This window comes from Motacilla alba, chromosome 12, assembly GCF_015832195.1.
Source record: "Motacilla alba alba isolate MOTALB_02 chromosome 12, Motacilla_alba_V1.0_pri, whole genome shotgun sequence".
Taxonomy (NCBI): domain Eukaryota; kingdom Metazoa; phylum Chordata; class Aves; order Passeriformes; family Motacillidae; genus Motacilla; species Motacilla alba.
Window position 1 is genome coordinate 15,585,951 of NC_052027.1, and position 23,141 is coordinate 15,609,091.

At 43.7% G+C, this 23,141-nt stretch overlaps 1 long non-coding RNA gene across 1 annotated transcript; it reads right to left on the reverse strand.

Annotated features, from left to right (window-relative positions):
• Positions 1-1,281: 1,281 nt before the first annotated feature.
• LOC119706086 lies at positions 1,282-16,482 on the reverse strand. The gene is made up of 4 exons (XR_005258394.1): positions 16,373-16,482; positions 4,195-4,296; positions 3,022-3,136; positions 1,282-1,687 (listed from the first exon to the last, which is right to left on the reverse strand). It is a non-coding gene; the product is annotated as an uncharacterized LOC119706086 (long non-coding RNA).
• Positions 16,483-23,141: the final 6,659 nt, after the last annotated feature.

Consider the following 23,141-nt stretch of genomic DNA (forward strand, 5'->3'; position numbering starts at 1 on the left):
GGATATAAAGCTGCTAACAGGGTATAAAGAGGTGTAGCTACACAGGAGGCTGAGAAAGGCTGAAAATGCTGATCACACATCCAGGCTGCAAGAAATCATTCCATAGCAGAGGGGCAGAGGGCTCTGTTTATCTGGCCACAGATTCCCAGCTCTACATTGGGAAAGGCAGCAGGAATAAAGAGGAAAAATAATAAAGGGAAGTTGAAATAATGGTTTGATTTACCAGCTGGTGCTCTGTGCTGTAGACGATACAGTTGTGCTGTAGATTAGCTCAGCCCAGGACACAAACTGCAGGAAAAGTCACAGGAGATTGCTCAGAAGCTGAATTACTTAGAGTACTCAGCCAGGAATACCAGGACACATTGCATCCCTTTCTGAAACACCCATGGCCTCTAGTAGAGTTGTTGTGACTGGCAGGACTGCCTCCCACCCCACTCTGCTGCCTCCCCTCCGTGTCCCACTTGGCCCAGCACTTCAGTCACCACCCAAAGCGTCCAGGCCAGCTCTTGTAGATTCCTGCTTCCCTCCCAAGTGCACTCACAAACATGCAGACAGCATAGGCTCAGCACCTCTGCCTCCCCATTATCCTCTGCCTCTCCAGCTGCCAGGGCATCTCCAGCTGCAGCAGACACAGATAGTAAATTTTAGGACCAAAAAAGGGCAGGCAAAGAGAACACAGTTAGAATTTCAGACTTGCTTTTTAGCCACATCCTTCCCAGAGACAGTGCAGACACTTCAGGTCTCCTAATTGCCGAACTAAAACCCCTCACCTCACTTCCCAATAAGTCAAGTGAAATTAGCCATTCTGTAAAGCTCAAAAATGCAGCAATTGGACTGAACTCGCTTTTAAAGTCCCCGCTATCAACTGATCTCTGCAGGACAAGTGCAGTGCTCCCTCTGATTTTCAGCTGTCTGTAGGGTACAACAATAGCAGACAAAAGGCTCGGGTGCTTTGTACCAAAAATACTTTGCCCATGCTCTGTCGTGTCCAGCTCACACAGAAAGCCCGTGTTTAGAGAAAGATGTTTTGACAAAGAGGCAAAATGATGTGTTGAGGTAGAGAAGCACTGCTGGAAAGGGGCAGATGAGAGAGCCGAGCCCCGGAGCCGTGCTTAGAGCACGACCTCCCTGTCCAGGGATGGGGAAAGGCTCTTCCCTTCCCTGCCTCCAAGCAGCTGATTGGAACACCAGCCTTTCTTTTCACAGGACAAGAAATTAGGTCAAAACTTTCTAGGAAATTTCTGCCGCCTGTTTTAGAACGCGGTTCAAAAGATCAAAGGAGAGGAATTCTACAGAACCCGAGTGCAGCCCCGTGTGGAAGTGAGGCATTAACGGGGAGAAATCCTGTGCCTGAGCGCTGCTGAGCTGACAGCCAGGGGCTTACCTGGAACAAAACCTCTGCACAGCTCTGCAGCTGCACAAGGGAAGGCAGAGAGAGCAGGAAAACCGAGAGCAACCCCTCCATCAGCAGCTGCCCCAAGGACAGAAACACCACTCATCCCATTAGAACTTGGGACAGTTCCTCTGCTCCCAGTTTGGCTGCAAAGAGCCTGTTCAGGCTTTTACCAACAGCAACAAATCTTCCCCGAGCAGCGCAGTCTTTATCAGGAGCTAGAGCTCCTCATTCATGTTCAGTATTGAATTGTTCTTCTTTCCAAAGCACTCTTTTGATTAGGTGATCTCTTCCCTGAGAGGAAAAAAAATAAAACCAAACACACTTAGGGCCAGATTTTCAAAAAGCTATTAGAATCCTGCTTAATTTAAATGCATGACAGCAGGCAACTCAGCCTAATTCTCCACTTGAGCACACAGTCCCCTGATTTATACACACAAGTGGAATAGCTTTTGCAGATGCATATTTTGCCTTATCCTCCTTGTTTTTTAATAACATACCTTTACTTATGCTTTCCTTAATTCAGACTTAAATTAGACAAACAATCATTTGGGATGCAGTCTGCATTGACCAATTTCCTCCAGTGGTTTGAAAATGGAGTTCACTTTATCCCAAGTCACCTTGTGGTGTTTTGGAGCAGCGCTGCCTTAGGGAGAGGAAGCTGAGCCTTGCTGTGAGTCATGGGGGCAAGGGAAGAGCAGAGGGTTTAACTCCACACGTCCTAAACTCCTCCCAAACTCCCAGAGGGAACTCTGAATTGCACACTAAGAAGACTTTTATCACTGGTAAATCCTCTTGCAATTTCCACGCTGATGTCTCCATAGATCCCTCTGATTCATGAGGTCATTTGTCAGTTGACACTGGATGGAATTAACTACTCTAGAAGAGCATTTCTGTCCCAGAGCAGGTAAGAGGGTTTTAACTCTTTTTTGATAGCTGTAGTTGAACCAAGTGGTTGGACATGAAGCTCATCTCTACAGGATGGATGGATTTCAAAACATTCCTGAAACAACTTTCTTTAGAAGATTCAAAAGACACAAAGGACTCCTTGATCAATGAGCAGAGGGTATTTTTGCACAGAGGAGAATACTGGGTTGCCGGATGTGATATTAGATAAATATCCTAAGTTAAATAATTACCTAAGTTAAATAATTATCCTAAGTTAAATAATTACCACTAATTAATTACAAATAATTACCACTGATTGTAATTTATGCTGCAGTATAGTTTGGCTAGCATCAGCTCCCAAAACACTTCCCCCTGATCATGCAGCTCTTTTAAAAGGACACCAGAATGTGGAAACTCAAAAACTAATCCTTGAAAGTATCCTTAAAAGACATATCCTTGTGGGTTGAACTCTTGATTGCCAAAGTGTTGCTTTCTTGATACCCTAAAACATCAGAATTTCAACATCTACTAGTGTAAAATTATGCTATTAAAGTTTTTATTCCCTTCAATATTGAATTACTTCTTTTAAGACATGAATTGTCCTCCATCATTAATATTTTCTTGGGGTTTTTCTGGCATTGATTCCCTTGTATTTTTCCTTCCTTTTTTTGGTTCACAGCTCATTTTCAAGGCCAAAACTCCACAGGCAAGATTTCTATCAATTTTAGTTGGAGTCTCACCTGATTAGAAACTGCAGCAAAAAGTTTTATGATGGCACACAGAGCTTGAGGTTTCAGCTTTTCCTGACTTGTTTTCCAGATTTGACTTCAGTCCAAAGTGTGGACTTTCTTCTTTCTGGTTGGAATTAAAACCCAGTTAATTTTCAAAATTCCCTGTAAAGGAAAAGACATTGAAATAAAAATGGTAAAAAACAATCCCCCCGGATTAAGATTGAGGTAATTTGAAACACTTTTTAAAATTTAATTGTTTTTGTTTCTTGTTTGACCTGACTGTATCACACAGCAGGAACAGCATTGCTTTCTAGTAACAGCATTAATCACAGTAAAAATATTTCTTGGTAATGTACAACAGTTCTTCTGAGCTGAAAATAAAAAGTAATGTTCATCTGCCTACAAGGTTTAAAGAAAATAAAAATGAAATACACTACTGGGATTACAGCATGGGAGATGATTGGAAATGCTCGTGTGATTTGACATGTAACAGCCAACTTTGCTGGTATTAGCAGGCTGTGAAATCATATAAAAAATGGGAAAAACAGAAGAAAAAATAATGAGTTTCATTAAAAAAAATCACTTTTTGATCTTTTCTCCAGAAGAAACTTTCTGGTCTGCATTTTGTCCCACATCACTTTTAGAGTTGTTAAGAAGGAGCCTTTTCAGCAGCAGCGCTAATTAGTGTTGTGGTTTAACCTGGCAGCAGCCAAACACAGAGAGAATTGGGAAAAAGGTGAAATAGTTTTCTAGTTTAATAGGTCAGAAAAGGAAGGAAAACCAATAATAATGATAAAAGAATGTACCAAACAAGTGGTGCTCAATGCTGTCCCCCCTCCCCGGCTGATGCCCAGCCATCCCACTGGCCAGCTCCCTCTTTTTTTTTGTTCAGCATATCCCTTTTTTTTGTTTGCTCAGAACACATGCAAGGCAATTTTATTTCACAGGCTCTTCAAGTGTTTATGTGGAAGCAATAAAATGTTCTAAATGTGACACCAAGATCTGTTTTTCTGTGGGTCTGGGTACAAAACAAAGGAGAAGCTGCAGGGAGCAGCTGCCTGGCACCAGGGCAGGCAGGAGGGTTCCAGGAGCCCCACTGGCCTGGCCACGTCTGTGAGCTCAGGGCACGGGCAGGAGGATGCCCAGGAGATGAAGGAGGCAGTTTGGACAATCATTCCCCACCTGCACTGATCAAAGGCTCCAGCACCATGGGAATAAAGGTTCTCTCAGCCTGGACTGCCACTTCACAAGGAGCCAGCGGCAGGGAATCCATCCAGAATATTTCTGTAGGATAAAAAGGAAACAGAGTCTTTCAAAACCATTGCATTCTCTCTCATGTCAGAGACACTTCATCAATGTTTTGTAAAAGCACACCAAGTCATTTGGTTTGAAAAACACCGCATTAGTACATTTTGGCTTTCAAACATGCTTTTTTCCAAAATGATAATTTCTATACACGCAAATACTTCAAAGGGAAAGATTAGAAGAAACAGCACTTCTTATCCCTCCCTATTTCATGTATCATCAGGATGGTGATCTTTAATACCAAATGCAACTTGCACTGCAGTCAGCACTGAGGCAAAGGAGTGCTGTCTGCTGAGCAGCTCCATTATTCCATCAGCAGCTGCTCTGTTTCACTGGGAGCTCCTGCTCCTGCCTGGAGCCCGGTGAGTGCATTCACCCTGGCAAGGCCACGGCAAGAGGCACAGCAGCAAAGGTCCTCAGAAATGGAAATTACTCATGAGCTTTTAATGCAAATAAGAAGAGGTCAGTCAAAATAAGCACACAGAGAAAACTAATTGGAAGTGAAGTATGGACTCAAATGATAAAATATAGCTCAATTTTATACAGCTCAATGCTCACATGCATTTACTTCCAACATCCAAGGACAAAAGTATGAAAACATCAGCCTAAGCAGCCAGTTCACACTTTTCCTTCTGTCTGTAGTGATACCTTTCAAGCACAAATATCTCAGGTGGGTAACATTATTTCTTGAATAAATTCACCATAACTTCAAAATATGTTCTTTAATTAACATCACAGTCATATAGGCATCACTGACTAAAGTAACCTGTTAGCCTACAGAACCTGAACACACTTTGGAGATGAGACTTCTGGACACAATGACAGTTTTAAAAATATGGGAAAAAAAAAACCACACAAGGAAAAAAAAAAAAACAACCAAAAAACCCATACAAAAAACTCCACAAACATTGTGAGGATGAGGGCAAGCAAGCCCACAGGGTGCTTTATTTCCAGTCTAGGACCCAAAAGGAGCACACAGATATTTTAAATTGGGAGTTTTAATAAGACCAGTTTGTTTTAAAGGTTCACAAATTTTGCAGTGAACTTTCCCAAAGGTGAACCCATGTTCCTTGGATGGATGGAGGAAACTGGGGCTGCCAGCTCCTGCCCAGCCTGAAGGCACAGGGAGGTGCCCAAGCAGCAAAAGCTGCACCACTGAGCTGCAGGGCTTCCACCTCCCTCCAAAGCCTGCAAGAGTAAGAGAAATGACCAGCCATCATATTGTGAATTCTTCAGAAATTCGGGAAATTAATGCAAATCTAAATCCAGACCTCTGTTTCACAGCAGACCCACATCTATTTGAGAGCCCAACCTAAGGCTGAATTTTTTTTCTACAACTGAACTGCTGTAAGGGAAGCTGCTGCTCAGGCTGCCCCTGCCTCTTCTCCCTGTCTCAGCCCTCCTGCCCAATTCAGAGGAACGACCAGACTGGAGCAATGCTGGGGCACAGGGAGGAACCACTCCAGTGTTCTGCTAACAAGTCATGAGCTGAGCTTCCTGCAGGTACACATGTAGCTGTTAAACAAAGAAAATAAGAGCATCAGACTGGCAGAGCTCTCCTTTGGAGAGGTCACAAAGCTCTCTCCTTTCCAGCAGGTGAAAATCACTGCAGGAGAAGGGGGCTCAGCTTCTGCACAAACACAACTGATCAGGGTGAATGTATAAGCATCTCTTTCCATGAGCCAGATAATTGGGTCCTTGGGAAGCAGACTAACAAGAGGAAGAAAATCTCTAGAATTCAGATTTTGTTTTAAGCCATTCACTTTTTGCCAGCAATCATTTCATACAAGAGTAGTCACTGAGTACAGATGCATTTGTGGTTGTCCTGTCATATTTCCTGGGTCCTGCTCCTCTCTAAGGGGCATAATTTCCCAGAGATCGTGGTGTCAGAGCCCTAGCACCTTTTACTGTATTTTCTTTTTTCTACCTCTCCTTTCTCCCTGCACCCGCTGAAATCTGTGTGAACACCTAAAAATACATATGACTTGGCAGATCTTTGCTGGGGCTCCTCTCACATCAGCAGTCTGCTTAAGGCATTGTGTCCAAAAGCTGAACATCATTATAAGTTATCCAACCAACTAGTAAAATGTTACTTCATTTTTGTTTCCATGCACTGATTTCCCCCTTGATGTGACAGCCCAATCTCCCACTCACTCACTGTCAGCCACTGTTTTCCTTTGATGCTGACACTCAGTCATTCAGTCTTTTCAGTCTACACCTTCCTCAGCACGAAGTGTACTCTTGCTGTGGGTTTGGCATGCTGGAATTGCCCAGGAAAACTTTCTTTCTTTTGTTTAAAAATAACCTAAAGTATTTCTTCATTGTTTAAGGAAATAATTTCCCCTTGGAGAATGACAATGTGCTGTCTTCTATATGTGTGCTCTATATTGCAAACAAATACCTTGTGTATATTTATATTATATATATATGTGTGTATTTTATGCTTTTTATAAATATAGAGGCAAAATCTTCAGTGACCACATGCAGTCACCACGGACCCTAAGCAGCCATCAGAAATCTGCACTCAGATGCCTGCCCAAGTTCCAGTAAGGTGATGTCCACCTGCATCCCTGATGTCTAAAATTCCCCAGCAGAAAAGATGAGATTTCCTTCCCCAGCTAAGGAACCCATCCAGCTCAAGGCACGTGTTTTTGCTGGGATTCAGGCTGGCAAATGAGAAGGCACTGAAAGCCACCTGCAGGTAATTGCATCTTAAAAGAAAATCAGCATTCATAGACTGAACACAGCGTATTTGTTTGATTTGAGGTCTCAATTCTTTGCAGAAAATTGGGAATGTTTAAAGCACTGATGCTTGGATTGTTAGGGCTGACTGCTCTCTGCATTGTGAAGCTGGTCTGATACGTTAAAGCATCACAGCCAGACTTCGGATGATGAGTTTTGTGTTAGAGACTGATGCTCCTTCCTTGAGCCTTGTACCTAAATAAAGCTTTTAAAAGGGTCTTTCTTTCTACATTCCAGCAGTCCCAGCCCAGCCATTCACTGGATGTTTAAAGCTGTCCTGACTCTTTATGCAAGACAAAGGGTATGGGCATCTGAAAACCAGACTCACTTTGGCTGCTGAGTTCAATTACACAGCACAGCGAAAGCACCAACATCACATGCTGTCTTTAAAAAACCCAAAACAAAATAAGAAAACCCAACATCAACAACTCCAAACATTTTAAAGAAGGAGGAGATGATTCCACTCCCATTGCCCACCCTGACACACCTTTATAAGCTTCATTTTCTCAGGATAAACACTGAGTTTCAGATTATTAACTCCTTTATATTCCATTTTCTAAATTTTCTGTAACATTCAGAAATCTTTCTTAAGGAAATAAATAAACGTATCTTTTTCTTTAATACCTACTTTAGGTGAGTTCTGATCACTCTCTGCTCCTTAAGGGGCACTTGCTATATCTCAGTGGTAACTCCTACACATCCTCTTGAAAACAGTGAAAGAAAAACCAATTCAGGTTTCCATGCTTTGATTATTTCAGGTATGGCTGGGCAGTGAATGTGACTGGTTTTCAATCACAGCAAGTGTGATTAGAAGCAATGGTTTAAGTAACTGTCAGATCTGGAGAGCCTTAATGGAAGCTGGCTACAAAACATATCTTCATTAAACAATGACCTGACCCCACAACCACCCTATTCAACATTTCTCTCTGCCACCACTGTCAAAAATTTAGGTTGCATTTGACAAATATGGATGAATGCCTACAAAATTTCCCTTAATGGCTTGGGGTTTTTTGGGTGATGGTTGAGTAATCACTTCGTACTTCAAAAACACTTGGTTAAAATTTGAAAGATGAGGCAAAATTCCCTGGTACAAACATTCAGGAATTTTTAAGAAGAGGGTGCTATATATTACACAGCTTGAATTTCGTGTGTGTGAGCGTGGGAGTATTGCATCACCCCCTGTTTGCATTTCCCAAATGTGATGTGCTCAGTGTTACTCTGGTATGACCTGAAGCTGCAGGTGGTTAAGGAAGAGGAAATGGCAACAGTCAGGAAAGAGCAGAAAATTCCAGTGCAACCACAGTAACTCACTCCTGGTGCCTTCCCCTTACACAAAACCAAGTGAGGATGGGCACTGGAGCCAGGCTGCCAGGACAGCCCTCTGACAGGTCTTGCAGTCTGGACCTGGTATTTACTTTAATCCAGAATGGCCTCAGCTATGTGGGATTTGGCACGGTAGAAAAATCCCAGGTTTTATAAGATTTTTCACAAGGATATGCTTTACTGTGCAGAGACAGAGAGTGAACAAGAGTTCCTGACACTGCTGCTGGCAAATGAGTCCAGCAAAGAATGTGTGTGACAGCAAAAGAGATTTCTGTAGTGGCCCTTTCAGCCTAAGGAAAATGATATTTAAGTCTAAACCAAAGGACTGAAGGTCAGATTGCAAAAAGAGCTGGTATTCCTAATTGTAAACAGATTTTGGGAGAGCTCCATCTGTATTGGCCGAGTACTTCTCAGTTTCTGACCACAAAACCAAACATAAAACTTTTTTATGATGCTTTGAGCCATGCTACAGCCTATATTAAAAAATCTTTTTAATATTTCAAGGTTTTCTCAGTGCCAAGCTATTAAACGTGTAGACTGATTTCCTTAGAGCAAAATCCTTCCCCAAAAACCTGGACAGAATGTCAGTCAAAATAGTTAATTACTAACCAAAAAAAAAAATCCCAGTAACTGACTGCATGGATTTTAATTTTATGAGATAGCCTTATCCTTGTGAGAACTCTCCAAGCTGAGGCTGGAGAACAATGGCTCCCTGAACACAAAAGCAGTTCCCAAATCACAGCAGAGATGGCAAGGTTGAATTTGACCTCACTTGCTCCAATAAAAATTCAGGTTATGTCCATAAAAATGAGCAAGAAGGAGGTAACAAAAGGGGTGACAATGAGAAGAGAAGGGTCTTTTTGAGAGGAATTTGCAAAAAGCTACAGCTAAAACTACATTGGGCCTTTCAGCAGCAATGCCCTCTAGGAGGTAAACAGTTTAGCAGACTGCTAGCTACAAAAAGTCACTACAAAGCACCTCAGAAGTGGTTATTAGACAGATTTCTTGCATATTCTTTCTTCCCTGGCCAGCAGTAATTGGTCTCAAACAGGGAACAGTGACAATGCAAGACCTCCCCACCGGGTGACAGGTATTCCCACAAAGAGCAGCAGTGCCCATTGTCAACACTTTATCTCAACTTTCACACCTGGATTTTTTTTCTAGAGGCCCTGCATTTATATAAGAATTGCCAGGAGAGTGTTTTAAAACAGTTATTAAGGCTCAGGGTTGTGGGGGAAAGCTCTAAAGTGCAGCACAGAATAAAAGCTGCATTGCCAGTGCCCAAAGCCCAAAGATGAATTGAAAGGCCCCCCCAGCCCCTGGTTGTGTACCACCTTCAGTGTCACCTCCCTTTCTCACAGGCATTGTTTCAGAAGGGTTTAAAGGTTCCTGCCTTTGCCTAGATGTCCATGAAGCAAACTCAGGTGCCCCTCATGAGGACCCTGAGGCTGGACCAGCTGAAGCAGCAATTAGTAGAACTGCACAATATCTTCAGGTTTTTGCAAGTTCCAGCAACATGCAACTTCAAAAGTGAGAGGTTGTTTATCCCCTCTTGGTTCTGCTCTTTGGTTCAGCACGGGGTTTGATTGTTTCCTTAACAATGTGACACACATCCATGAGTTAAAAATAGCAAACAATGCATCTATTTTTCCTAGCAAAAACTGCACCTACGGAATATTTGAATTCTATGCAGTGATAGGCCAAGTTTACACCCTGTTCTGTGCTGGACTACGACTAATTTTGCCTGATTTGGGGTTTTTTTCCCTTTTATTGCAAACAAACTACTAAAACACATCCATGTTTTACTACATAGGTGTCCCTTTGTATTCAGTACAGCACACTCCAAACTCACAGATAAAAGGCTCAGCAGATACTTCCATGTTGCCTGCACTGAGTGAAAAGCTAAACAATTAATAAATAAACAATTAATAAACAATTATCAGCACTGATGTGACTCATATAGAGATGCTCTCTGCACTGGACAGTTTCTCCATCTGGAAGCTCACAGTAACAAAATTTATACCTATGCTACATGTCAGCAGCATGAGGCTGACAAGTGGCAGGTTTAACTGCAGCTCAGTTAGTTCATTAAAAGAGCTGTTAATTTGAACTGAAAGGAAAATCCATTCTTTTGGCTGCCCACCAGAAATGCTTCCCACAAAAGGGAAGAAGCAGCAGCTCTGCTTATCAGTTCAAAAGTTCATTTGAATGATGCACAGGAGAACACTAACACAAGGAAATGCAAAGGAAACCCTGATTATAGCTGGTTCCACAACTGGATTCCATTAGGAAAAGACTGACATGACTATTTTAAACCCCTAAGAAAATCTGAAGCAGTAGCAGAACATCTCTAACAGATCACTTGAAATTTTGTTCACAACTCTTCTGGCTCGTGCTGCCATCCTGGTGGCTTTGCAGTCCCATACTTCATGCCACTATTCTCCTTCCTGACCAAGCTATAGATTTTAAGTAGCAAAACAGGAAACAGTTCCCAGCTGTTGGCCACTGCAGAGCATTTAGGGAGCTCCATGTAACAGTTTACCACGGCATGTGCAGTCTGGACATGGACACTTGCTCAGGCAAGAGACTGAAGGCAGAGAGACTCCCCACTGATGTCTCAGAGATGCTCCCTTCTGCCCTGCCAGCGTATCCAAATTAAAAATGTTCATTTTTTTGATGAAAACTACATACTTAGAAAAAGGACAAGGAAAAATTCCTAACGAAATCCCACTGAAACATTCAGGAAGAGACATTTCTTGACCAGAAGACCAGGCTGGTTCAAAGCACCAGTATCTACCAAAAACCCTTGAAAGATACTCTGTGTTCTGCTGTAAATTAGAACATAGAAAAAAATCCTCACACATAGACAAAGCCTCTCAAGTGGAAGCACAGATCTCACAGACAGGATTTGTTCCCCAGTTCATTTGACACATGCAGCAAAGGAGCAGAGATCCCACGGAGGAAACAGCAGAGAGTGTAGAGCAGGGCTACCAGAGGATGAGCTCCATGTGCCAGCCCAGAGCAGTTTGGGAAATAAGACAGAGCTTTTCACAGAGCTGCTCCTACACACAGCTACACTCAGCTAAATTTAAGCTCACGTGAACAGCAGTTGAGTGTCCAACCTTTCTGGAGCTGGACAGAGCTTGCAGGAGGAAGAGTGAGTGACTCAATCACCCAGAGGCAGCTCTTGGCAGGGCTGAGCTTCCCTTCAGAGGGATTAGACAGGCGGGAGAAGAGCGGCGTAGCAAAGAAAAACAAAATGAAAGGAAATGGAGATGAAACAAGATTCGCCTATTGATTTGCACTGAAAGATGAATTGCTTGCTTATCACTGCAGTTGTAAATGAAAGCTGTGCCAAAAGGGTGTAGCTTCTATAGGAAGCCAAATTAGATATATTTTCTTCCTTGTTTTGTGTAGAAGTATATGCATGACTTCAGAAACTTACTGCAGCAAGAGCTGAAAAACAAATAAAACAAAAGAAATGTGCCCTGCACAGGACACATTCAACACACATGAGAGTGTATGACTCCAGCAGACCTACAGGCAGAGCCATGCGCTGCTCACACCGCAGGGCACAGCAGTGTTTCCACACAAGGAGAATTTCCAACAACTGTCAGAGTGTTGGCAGGGGCTGGACCTTGTTGTTGCACAGAGTACCTGCCCTGGGAAGCTGCCAGTGTGACCCTCAGAGGCGACCCAAGTGTACAAAGACCTTAACCCTGGCCTCTGAAATCATGGATAGGCTCCTCTGTGGGCTCCATGAGGAGAGATCACAAGGGGAACAAATTGTGCATCACCCACGGGGCCAGCATCAGGGGAGGATTCCCTGCTGCTCACTGCAGCACTGCTGCTCTGTTGTCACTGCTCACATTGCCGTAAGTGAAGCCACACACTCTGGTGAACCTGAATCCAACTCAGAGCACATTGTACCTTCACAAATGACCCAAAACTAAGATGGCTTTGGTGCTGAGGAGCCTTCCTGTGGCTGAGAGAGAAAGCCCAGCTGATGTGGAGTGCAGGGAGTCCCATCTCCAAGAGTAAAGACGTTTCTAACCCAGAACTACAAGATAATGGACTTCAAAGTAGTGGGGTTTATGCATGGAAAACCTGTCACTGGTGCAGGACTGAAACCTGCTTATCTTGGCCTTTCACATGGTGTAATTTGACAGGGCCCATAGCACATCTAAAGGGAAGGAGATGGAAATGCATCTAACTGCACTGAATTTATTTACTTATTTATTTTTAAATAGTGGCAGGACTTACTCTCTGCAGCTTGTGAGCAGCCCCTGTAGAAATGGACAGTACCTGGGGCACAGAAGGTGGTAGAAGGTAAAATCCTTTACAAGGTTTGCCCAGACTGGTCAGAAATATATTTGTAAGTTGAAAAAATTATTATACTCCTGAGAGTCCTTGCGTAGGGAAGGAGTTTATAATTTGCTAGCAAATGATTTTGACCTTTCTGGCAAAGGTTAGAGGACAAAGATATATTAACTGGAGTAATTTAAGTCAAGTGTAAAGTAACTAAGAGTTACATGGCCTTGGGGAAGAATCTGGAGTCTTAGTTGCAGGAGATGTTTCAGCATTTGGTGGAGTTTACTACTTTAAGAACAAAATTATCATAAATTTCTGGAATGTTCCCTGGATGGGACTGTGACAGTTTAAATATCTGAATAAAGTTTATTGCCCACTTCATCTGTCACTCAGTACCCCTGCCACACCACTGTGCCAGGCTGCCAGGGTTATGTTGGCAGCTCTAACAAGGGTCATCTGTGGGGTCACAGAGCCAGCACTTGCACTTCACTATTGAGGGGTGGCTGCATGAAGAGTGCTAGATGGAAATGTTTTAACAGATTCCTCAGTTTCCCCTTGTAATCTAAGACTTGCTGGAGCTCTTACAATGGCCTGCTGCCACCTGCATGTCCCACTACACATGCAGCATGCCAACAACAGCAAGGTTTTCTTAAAAAAAGGTTTTTTAGCAAAAAAAACCAGCCCCAAAACAGCCTCACTACAAACCTTTCCCAAGATCTAAGCTCCTCACTTTTCTGTGTTTCCTTCTGCTCCCACATAATTCTAGGTGCATCAGGAAACATATGCAACTGGATTTCCACCTGACTTCTGTAATAGATGAGGTCTGGACAGATCAGAAGCTATTATTACCTAAAATGATCCAAAATTGGCTTCCTAATTTTATTGTTTTGTTACAATATAAGACTACTTCCGCTGAAACACACTTTACCATAATAGCAAAGATAAGAGCTTGCTGAAGCAATACCTAAATCAATACCTAAGTTCATCACCTTAAACAGTATATCATTGCTCTCTCAAAATCTCAGATGGAAAGCAAAAATCCCAGTTGTGCTCAGATGCCTCGAACTTGGCTAATTCTTCATGTGCTACCCAGATTATTGCTCCTGATGTCAGATGAATTTGTGTGATCCTCTGCTCTCCCTCTGCAATTTAATGAGAACCAGCTTATCTCTTATCAGCTTCTAGAAGAGCTCAGCTATCTGAGATTACCCTCAATGTGCTCTATTTTCTTAGCTAAATTAATAATTAGGGGGGGAAAATAACATGAGAGATGCAGATTACTGAAAAACAACCAGTTGGGAAGTCAGCCCGGGATAAAACACTGATATTTGAAGGCAGAAGAGAACAGCTCAATGTTCAGTCCCGCTAACATGGCTTTAGAGGGTTATCTAGAAATAGGAAAGGCAGAAACAGAGACTTGGGAATATGATGAGTCAACTCTTACCCAAAATATCAACTAGCCACGCCAGGGACAGAGACTTCTTCCCAATGCTGAGAAAGAGCATCCCAGGGAAGGAGGTTATGTGGTGATATTTTAAAAGGAGCCTAAGTTCTCCCATAGTTTTCAGCTGAATTGTTTTATTCTCAGGCTAGACTCCCAGAATGGAAGGGGACAGTAAAAGCCTTCTACCCAACACAACAAGGACATTTACACAGAATGTGGAAAATCCATCCATTCTCTATTTCACAGCAAGGATTTAAAACAATCTTCCCTTTCCCAGAAGGTGCTTTCCCATGGAACAGGAGTGTGTCCCAAGGCTGTGCTGTGCAAGCCACCGAGCAAATCCTCTTGGTGAGCAAGAAATGCCTCTAGAGAAGCCCCAAAAAGGGACTTCTTCAGCCACCACTCTGCAGCCCAGGGAAGCAGGAAAGCAAACTCCCAGGGCTCTTTTCCAAGCCTCTCTGCCTGGAGCTCATGCAGTTTGTACCACAGACCAAGGCTGGCTGAGCTGGCCGGGAAGGAAAGTCCCCCTGGCCAGATTAGAGCATCCACCCAACAGGCAGGACGCCGAGTGTGGTTCTGCCTCATGAATGTTCAAGTTCTTTAGACAAACTGAGAGGGCACCAATGGAAGACTGAGAACACCCCTGCAGTCTCTAGTCATGGCTGGAACATTGGCTGCTGCTGAGGTCCTTTGGGGTGGGATTTTGTCCCACTTTCAGCAAAGGCCACCACCCCCAAGTGCACAGTCTGAGGAGTATCTTCACTGCTTCCCATCTCTCTGCCTCACATTTCTGTATAAATCCAACTCTTTACTTCCTTTGCTACTCTGATGTTAAAGATACTTTTAAAAATGGGAATGACTTTTTTCCAGACTACATCAAGGATGTGATCCAAATTAATTTCAGTTTTGGTGGTTTTTTAAAATCTTAATTGAAATAAGTATTTGTTAAAATCCAGACAAAACCTTTTCTTTCCAGCTATAAAAAAAGATTCACATGGCAATAACTCAGACTTCCTGAGACTACAGGACAAATAGGAGAAAAAGAAAAATGCTTTAATATAGTAACAATATTTACAGTTTGAAACTACTTTTCGCTCAGTGTTATTCATGCTTTGTCTCACAGTGAAACTGATGCACCATTCAGTAACTCACACTGAAGCCCAGAGCAGACCACAACCACCACTCAAATGCTGTAGATCACACTGCCCTTAACACCATTTGTCAGTGCTCAAACAATTCTCTGTAGTCAAACATGAGATGAAACACAAACTACATTTCATAAGATACTATCATCACTCTTTTGACAGCTCACACAGTGAAACCCCTGTTTTTTTCTGTAACAAAGCAACTGTTCCTCAGAACCATGTGTTATTTCACAGCTCTAATTCTAAAGAAAACTCTGGTTTGCATTCAGTGAAAGACCAAGTGGGAAAATGAAGAGTTTTCAAGAACTGCAACAAGATCTTGCCATACATTTCTTTGTTCTGGGCTACTCCAACATTCAACATTTTCTGGTGGCCTTTACTGATCCTCCATTCATCTGAAAATTCAAGACAGGTGGGCATTGAAATAATGGGTCCTGATGTTACCAAAGCTCCAATTTTCACTTTTTTGAAAGTATCATGAATGTTAGTGGGGGGAAAAAGATCAAAAGTAGCATCTTTTCTCTATGATCTCTGCAGCAGCTACAACAATCACATCTGGAACTGCCTCTTCCACCTTCTGCCAGAAATCATGAGCCTATTGTATATATCTAGAATTTAGACTGCATTTTTGAATTGTAGAATGGTTTGGGCTGGAAGGGACCTTAAAGACCATCCAGCTCCCCCATGGGCAGGGACCCCTTCCACTATCCCAGGCTGCTCCAAGCCTTGTCCAACCTGGCCCTGGACACTTCCAGGGATGGGGCAGCCACAGCTTCCCTGGGCACCCTGCACGCAGCTTCCTCTGCACCCTCACAGTAAAAAACTTCTTCCCAATATCCAACCTAAGCTATTCCCTTTCCATCTGCAGCCACTGCCCTCGGCCTGCCACAGGGACGGGGTGATGAGGGGTGATTAGAGAGATGAGGAGCTCCCGGCTCCCGGCAGGAGGGACATCACCGAGAACGACAGACAGAGGCTGAGATCTCTTTTTGAAAGGCAGCGGGAAGTCGGCAGTCAGCCGCAGCACAGAAGATGACAGAACGAGCAACCTGCCAGGAATTGAAAATCCGTGTTCCAGCTGGGAGCGTACCTTCTTTCCCCGCGAAGCTGCAGCCCCTTTCTGGCTGCTCCTCGCTTCCGAACAACCAGCGGGACGCGAAATCCCCTTCCCGCTTGCTCGTACCGACCCTGAAACTGGCGGAACCCTGAGCTGACAGTCCCCGCAGGAGCCGTGGCCCTGCAGAGGAGCTGAGCTGCCCTCTCCTGGGAGCAGAGCGGGCGGCAGGGCAGCCCCAGCGGCCGGGCCCGGCAGCCTCCCTGCAGGCCGCGCCGCCGCCCCCGGCACGGCCCCGCTGCCATCGGGGGCACGGCCTGCCCCAGCAGCGCTGCTTCCGCGGGCTTCACAAACAGCTCCTCTCGCATCAATTCCTTCACAGGCTTTCCAGATAGGAGCCTGCGTGGATTGTTAGGTGAAATCAATAGGGCGAGGATTAAGTGGATGCTGTGTCAGAACAAGAGCTCGCAGAGGAGTTTAACGGGGCTGACAGACACAACCCGAGCAGGTACCTGGTGCCGTTCGTGCCAAGTGGGTTTGAACTTAGGATTTTCCTAAATCTCCCGTTAATTTACAAGAAGGAAAAAAGGTTCCAGATCTGTGAGTGATGAAAGGAAGGAAATCAGCCTGCAGCTGTAACCCAAAACACAGCGAAACCCCGAGCTCGTTGGAAACAGAAAGAGTTTTCATTGCTACATGCTTTTATTACACCAGACTTGAAGCAGAGAACTAGGAGCTGGGGGACAGATTAGTGACAATATCATAATACAACTTCAGCAGCATCAGCCAGCCCTTCCAGGTCCCTGCTCCCCACTTGGGATACACTAGCATAGACGGAAGTGAGGAGTTAGCTCAAAAAGGCTACAGCATGTAAAAACATGGGTTTGGGTTTGTTTTTTCCTGAATATATGTGATGTTTTTTAAGTAGTGATAAAAAGCTGGGATTTCCAGGAACATTTCTCCTCTAAGCTGTCAACAGAAATCAGAAGGTAGATGATTTCTGCAATTTAAAGAGTGGGAAATGGCAGCCAGTATGCTAATTAGGAAGAGTTCTAGGAAAAACATCTAAAGCAAAGTCCACCAGGAATAAGATGGGTATATGCATTTAAGATTAAAGAAATTATTTAAATTCCCTACCATAGCCTCTGATGGTTTTGTTTCTTAGAGGGATTTTTTGTTTGATTTTACAAGAAAGTTACTTTTCTCTAACAACTTCTTCAGGCATTTGGGATAAGGATGATCAGGTGAGTCACTTCATGAATATTCCTGCATCTATATGGCATGTACAGGAAATCCTTTAGAATTAATATTTTTTACATGGTTATTTATTCAAGTAATCCCTTGCCTCAAAGTGCTGGTGCTGTTCTTTTAACATAATAGTTCTGATAAATTACTCTTTTCCTCAATGCCCCATAAGCAATGAACTTAGTGCTGCTGTGTGAAGACCCATTACTCTGGCCCTTTGCAAAGAAAACTTTTGAGCATGTTTCCCCCAAAACCAAATGCCTCTCTGCATTTTGGAACCTGCAGATGCCATTTTTAAGTGAGGGGGGGAAAATGTCAGCTATCACTTGCAATTATTAAAAATTCATTTGTTTCTGACTGCTTATTGCTCCCATGTATGGGTGTAGTGTCATTCATTTCCTGACTAACCACAGGTGCTTCCAGTCTGCCTGGGGTCTTTGACAGGGCACCTGATGAGATACATAATTAGTGAGCATTCTGCATGTAACTGGATACATGAGCTAGATCCTCGCTTAGATTCAAGCCAAAGTTACTCTGCTGGGTACAACTCAGCTAAGAAAATTGCTCAGGATCTCCAGTGTGACTTTCCCATTTTTGTTTGATTCCATTTGATTTAATTTCTATGAAGACAAATCAGAGTTTTTTTATTGCGGTTTGTTCATAACCAGGTCCACTAAAGACTCTAGCCAAATGGGCTTGGAATGGGTTTGGAAAGATGTGAATGGGCTCGACTCTTCATGTTTAGTTTGTGGGTATCATTTTTCACAAGAACTCCCTGTGGGAGGGAACCCAGAGAACATGACATGGAGAGCCTGATCTTGCCAGGACCAGCAGCTCTGCCTGACACAGGTCACACAGGACTGAGGGACCACAGCAATTTCTGACCTTTTCATCTTCACTTTCCTCCTTCTCCTCCCCAGCTGGCGTCCTCCCTTAACTGGCCAGTACCGGACTGCCAGGGAGGAGAAGGGATAGACAGAAAGGCACAGAGCTGGCAGCAGAAGCTGGAAAGCAGAAGCAGAAATGGCAGAAGAACCTGAAGCCCTTAAAGACTCAAAGAAAACAAGCTCTTATCCTGCCTGCCACCAGCAGATGGGATACAGTGCTGCTCACAGCAGAGAGAGAAGGAGAACCAGAATAACAGCTACTCTCTGGACTTCAGAAAAGTAGATAAACCTGACTGTCTCCTCCTCATCTTGCCCAAAACAGACTCGGTGGCCAGGAAGCCTTTCAAGGAGCAAAGCACTAGCAGCAGGTGGTGCCATCTGTCCTACTCTAATTCCTTCTTGCTCAAACAATTTATGTCCCAGTCAGTGAGGAAGGTAAAACAACAACAAAAACCCAGCCCCAACTGCCAAATAGCCAGGGAGTGGGAGAATAGGAGGCGAGGAGTCAGAAGGCTAATTTTAGCTGAATGGTATGGAATGAAAATAGTGCTACTAAAAATAAAGAACACAAAAAATGTGATTGCTAATTGATGCCTTCTCCCTGTGGTCTGCTCTTTTGCACCTGTGCCTGAAGGTGAATGATTAGACAGAAAATCAAACCACAGTATGGTTTTACCCTGAGCTGAGATGCAAAGGCCAGGGCAGTCTGGGAGAGGCTGCATCACATCCTGCCCTGCTGAGCATCGCTGTTCAAACTGTCGAGCTGGAGTTTCCCTTGGTGCCACCCCTATGGAACACAGGCAGACACTGCCTGGCACATCATCCCTCTGTCACCTGGGGCTAAGGCACAGCAGCCAGGTTTGCTCCATTGCCATCAGTGCTGCTTTAGCTCTGGGCAGTGTAAGGGATTTTCCTGTCAAATCTGCCTTACATGTCACAGACTATCCTTTCCTATCTCTATTTTAATATGCAGCCATGTATTAAGCTCTCTGGAAAATGCTGAACAATAAATATCAGTCTGCACTATAAGCAAGACCCTGTTGCAACCTCAGCAAAATTATCCAAGAGCTCTTTGGTTCCACAGTGCATGTAGCAGTAGAGAGGCAATTTCTTCCACTTGGACTAAATCAGCTTGAAAGAAATAATGGTTCATTCTCCTGAACTCAGGACTACATTGTGAAAGAGATCTCAAAACAAACACTTGCATACAAGGTAAATTTCATGTTATAACAAAGCAGCAATCCCCCCTTCGATTTATGAACTGGAAGAGTTAGAACTAAGTTATGAGAAAAATAAAGGAATTCACTCCAGGAAGAGAAGGAAATGACAGAAAGTATTTGGCACAGTTTAAATGAGTTTTATTTTGAAGCCATTCAAAATGTAGACCTTGGACAAATACCTTACTGAGGCAAATAAAGCATTGGCTGGCACCATGAGGAGAAACCTTCTACATCAACCCTGAAACAGGGTTTGACTTAATCTCCCCAATGTTGCAATGAATAATTTTCTTTCTAGGTCTGGGTTTCCCCTGACAATGATTGTGCCTGACATGCTCACATTGCAGACATTGTGCACAGATTGCATTTTGCACAGGTTGAGTTCAGAGGAACCAAGGATTCCCCTGTGCTGCCATTGCAGCTCCCAGGCTTGGCCATGCAAGCACTAACTAGGAAATGCCATTTTATACAGGTATGTATCAGAACAAAGGCAAGAGAGAAAGGATGGTCCAAGGGTTGGGGAAAGAAGGATGGAGAAAGTAATCCCCTTTCTGTGCCATATGCTTCCTAAAAGTGATGCCTGAGCACACTAGAAAAGCAATGGTGGGCACATGATACTTTGCAAGTGGAAATAATGAAAAAAGGGACTAAAGCAGCAGTTTCTGACTGGTGAGGAAGGAAAAGACCACTAAACTAGAAGGGATTCTCGACACCAAACCAGTGCAGTTCCTGAAACAGCTCCACAACAGGCATTTATTCCAGAGATTGACTCAGTTTCTGGTTTTAATCTTCACATAGCATCACTAACACTCTTTACCCACTCTCTGGGTATCCCTTCTCCAGAAACAAACAACACTTAACAAAAGCACAGCCTGGGCCTTGCTGCCCTTCCAACTCCACCTCCCAAAGGCACATCCAGCTTTTAGACTTGCATGGCCACTGACAATTTTCCAGAAGAAAGGAAACACTTCCCACAGCTTTACCCTTCACACTCAGCACAGGAATGTCATCCTTTTTAAACAGACCTCCTATATTTGGCACAACAATTTTTCTCAGGCCAAGGCTTCACATTCAGTTTACAGAGGGTGACAGCACAAACAAGAGTCATTGAATTCCACAGAGATGCCCACAAGTGTCCTGGAGGTTCCTCCTGTGCTGCTGAAGGGTGCATGGACCATGACTGAAGGAACAAGGGATGTTGCATGCAAGTTTTCCAATTCTCTGCTGGCCACACCACAAAACTCCTGAGGTCTCTGACCAGGGTATGATGGTGGCAAGTCTCAGGAGCTTTCATGTTTGCTGTTCCTCACCTTTCCTTCCTGCCATCAATGGCAATTCTCAGCCCAAAGCAGCTCGGACACTTTCTAATGCACACACAGGGGTGCTGCTCTCAGCACTTGCACTGAGACACACAGGGATGGTTCTGGTGCTGCCTGTGGGGAAGTCCTGAGCACAAACATCTCCCATTCTCTCTCCTTCCCCATGAGTACAGCTGTTCACAGTTCAGCTGCAAAGGAGGGGAAAAGGAGGCACCAGTCACCAGTAACCAAGCACACCTCACTTCCAGGCACTGGAAGACACGGATAATAAACATAAAAACATCCTCTGTTCCATCTGCATTGCAAGCACCGGAGAATGAAAGCTTCAGACCTCCTTTGAAAGAGTCCTCAAGGCAGAAAGAAGTGACCCAACCTGAGGCTGTTCTATTCATCGGTGGTGAAGCCATGAAAAGACATTTGCATTTCTACTGTCATTTTGAAGTCCTTTACAAGTAACCTTAAAAGGAAGAGAATTACCTCAAAAAAGAAGAGGAAGAAAAAGAAGGATGACTGCCTGGTCTCCTCAGAACACCTCAATACCAGATAAATGTTCCTCTTACAGAAGCTAGTATTAGAGCCCTTGGATGGCATCTTTCATTCTGTGAATTGCCCAATTACTTCAGAAAGATGTTGTGGCATTGTTGAATGCTGACAGAAACTAATTGATCTATTCCCAGCCTTACCAGTACACAAAGGATGGGAAACACTCCTGGCTCCCACTTTCTGTAATGTGCCTTATTGATTCTCTGAAATGCCAAACTCTGCACTTATTTACAAACATGCTGCACTGCCAAGCCCCCATGCATAGAAAATGCACCTCCCAATTTATTTCCTTTTTACTGAAACATTTTGGATGAAAAATTAAATCAGCTGTAAGTAATAGACATGGATTTTTGCTTATGTTTACCATGCAATTTTACCCAGAGAGAACTGAACACGGATTTGTAGAATGCAGTGATTTTTCAGCTCTAGCAGAGGTTTAATAAACTTGTTCAGACCTGCCTTAAGAATGTTGGGCTCCATGTGGTTTATTGATCAGCTTGTCTGCCCAGGCTCCAGGGCTCTCCCTTCCCCTGCAGGCTCTGTCCACACAGGAGTCAGTGATCCCAGTGCTCCCAGACCTGCAGTGCACAGCCACCGTGCTCACATGCACACAGAATGTATTTGAACTTACATAAAAGCCACTTTTTCTACAAAAGTCTGGGGTAATGGGAGTCTGGAAAACATTCAATTGCCACACAAAACTTATCACTCATTTTAGGGCTCTTTCAAGCACTCTAATGCCTTACCAAGCTTATTGCATAATGGCTGATGAGGAGCATTCCAAGGTCTGATCCTTTCATGAGGGCAATTTCTAGTCAGAAAGATTTTGTTCTCTGACACATGCCTCTTCTCTTCATACTCAAACTTTTCACTGATATTACTTCAATCTCAAAGTGGGATTTTTTTACCAACACATTTCTGCTCATACTGTTTACCAGTTCCCTGCTCCTGTCTGTCTTACCAGCAAGACTACTTAGGGCTGGTAAAGAACTGACTTTTCCTAAGAACTGCACTTACTTAACCATAATTCTGAAGCAGAATAATGTCCTTCCATACACTAGACATAAAATAATTGTGTTCATCAGGCTCGGTAAGACACTTCTTTGAAAAACCACAGAAAGCAGATCTGACTAAGAATGTATCATTTTCCACTGCTGGCTTTGGAATAAATCAAGATTTGCCCCATACTTATTTTTATCAGATGAACAGGTACCACAGCCTTCACAGTACCCCCCTGATAGAAGGTTGCCCAATGGGCCACATTTGCTTTCATTACACCTGCACCAGACTGTGAAGAAAGTAAGACAGGAAGCAGCCACTACATCCTAATGGTTTTATTCCAGTGTTTCCATGGGCTTTCATCAGAACAAAGAGTACTCAGCAACACTGAGCAGGTGCTGCTCTCTACAGGGTAAATATGATTTCTCCTATCTTCTTCTGAGGCAGAGATGGATCCCCAGACTGGCACATCCTCTGTAAAGCTGTTTTGGGACACATAGGTCACCTGCTCCAATCCTCTGCAGGGCTCAGACATTTCTGGGTGCTGCCTCTGCACCTTCTCCTTCCAAGCACAGGGTGCTCAGGGTCTCCCCTG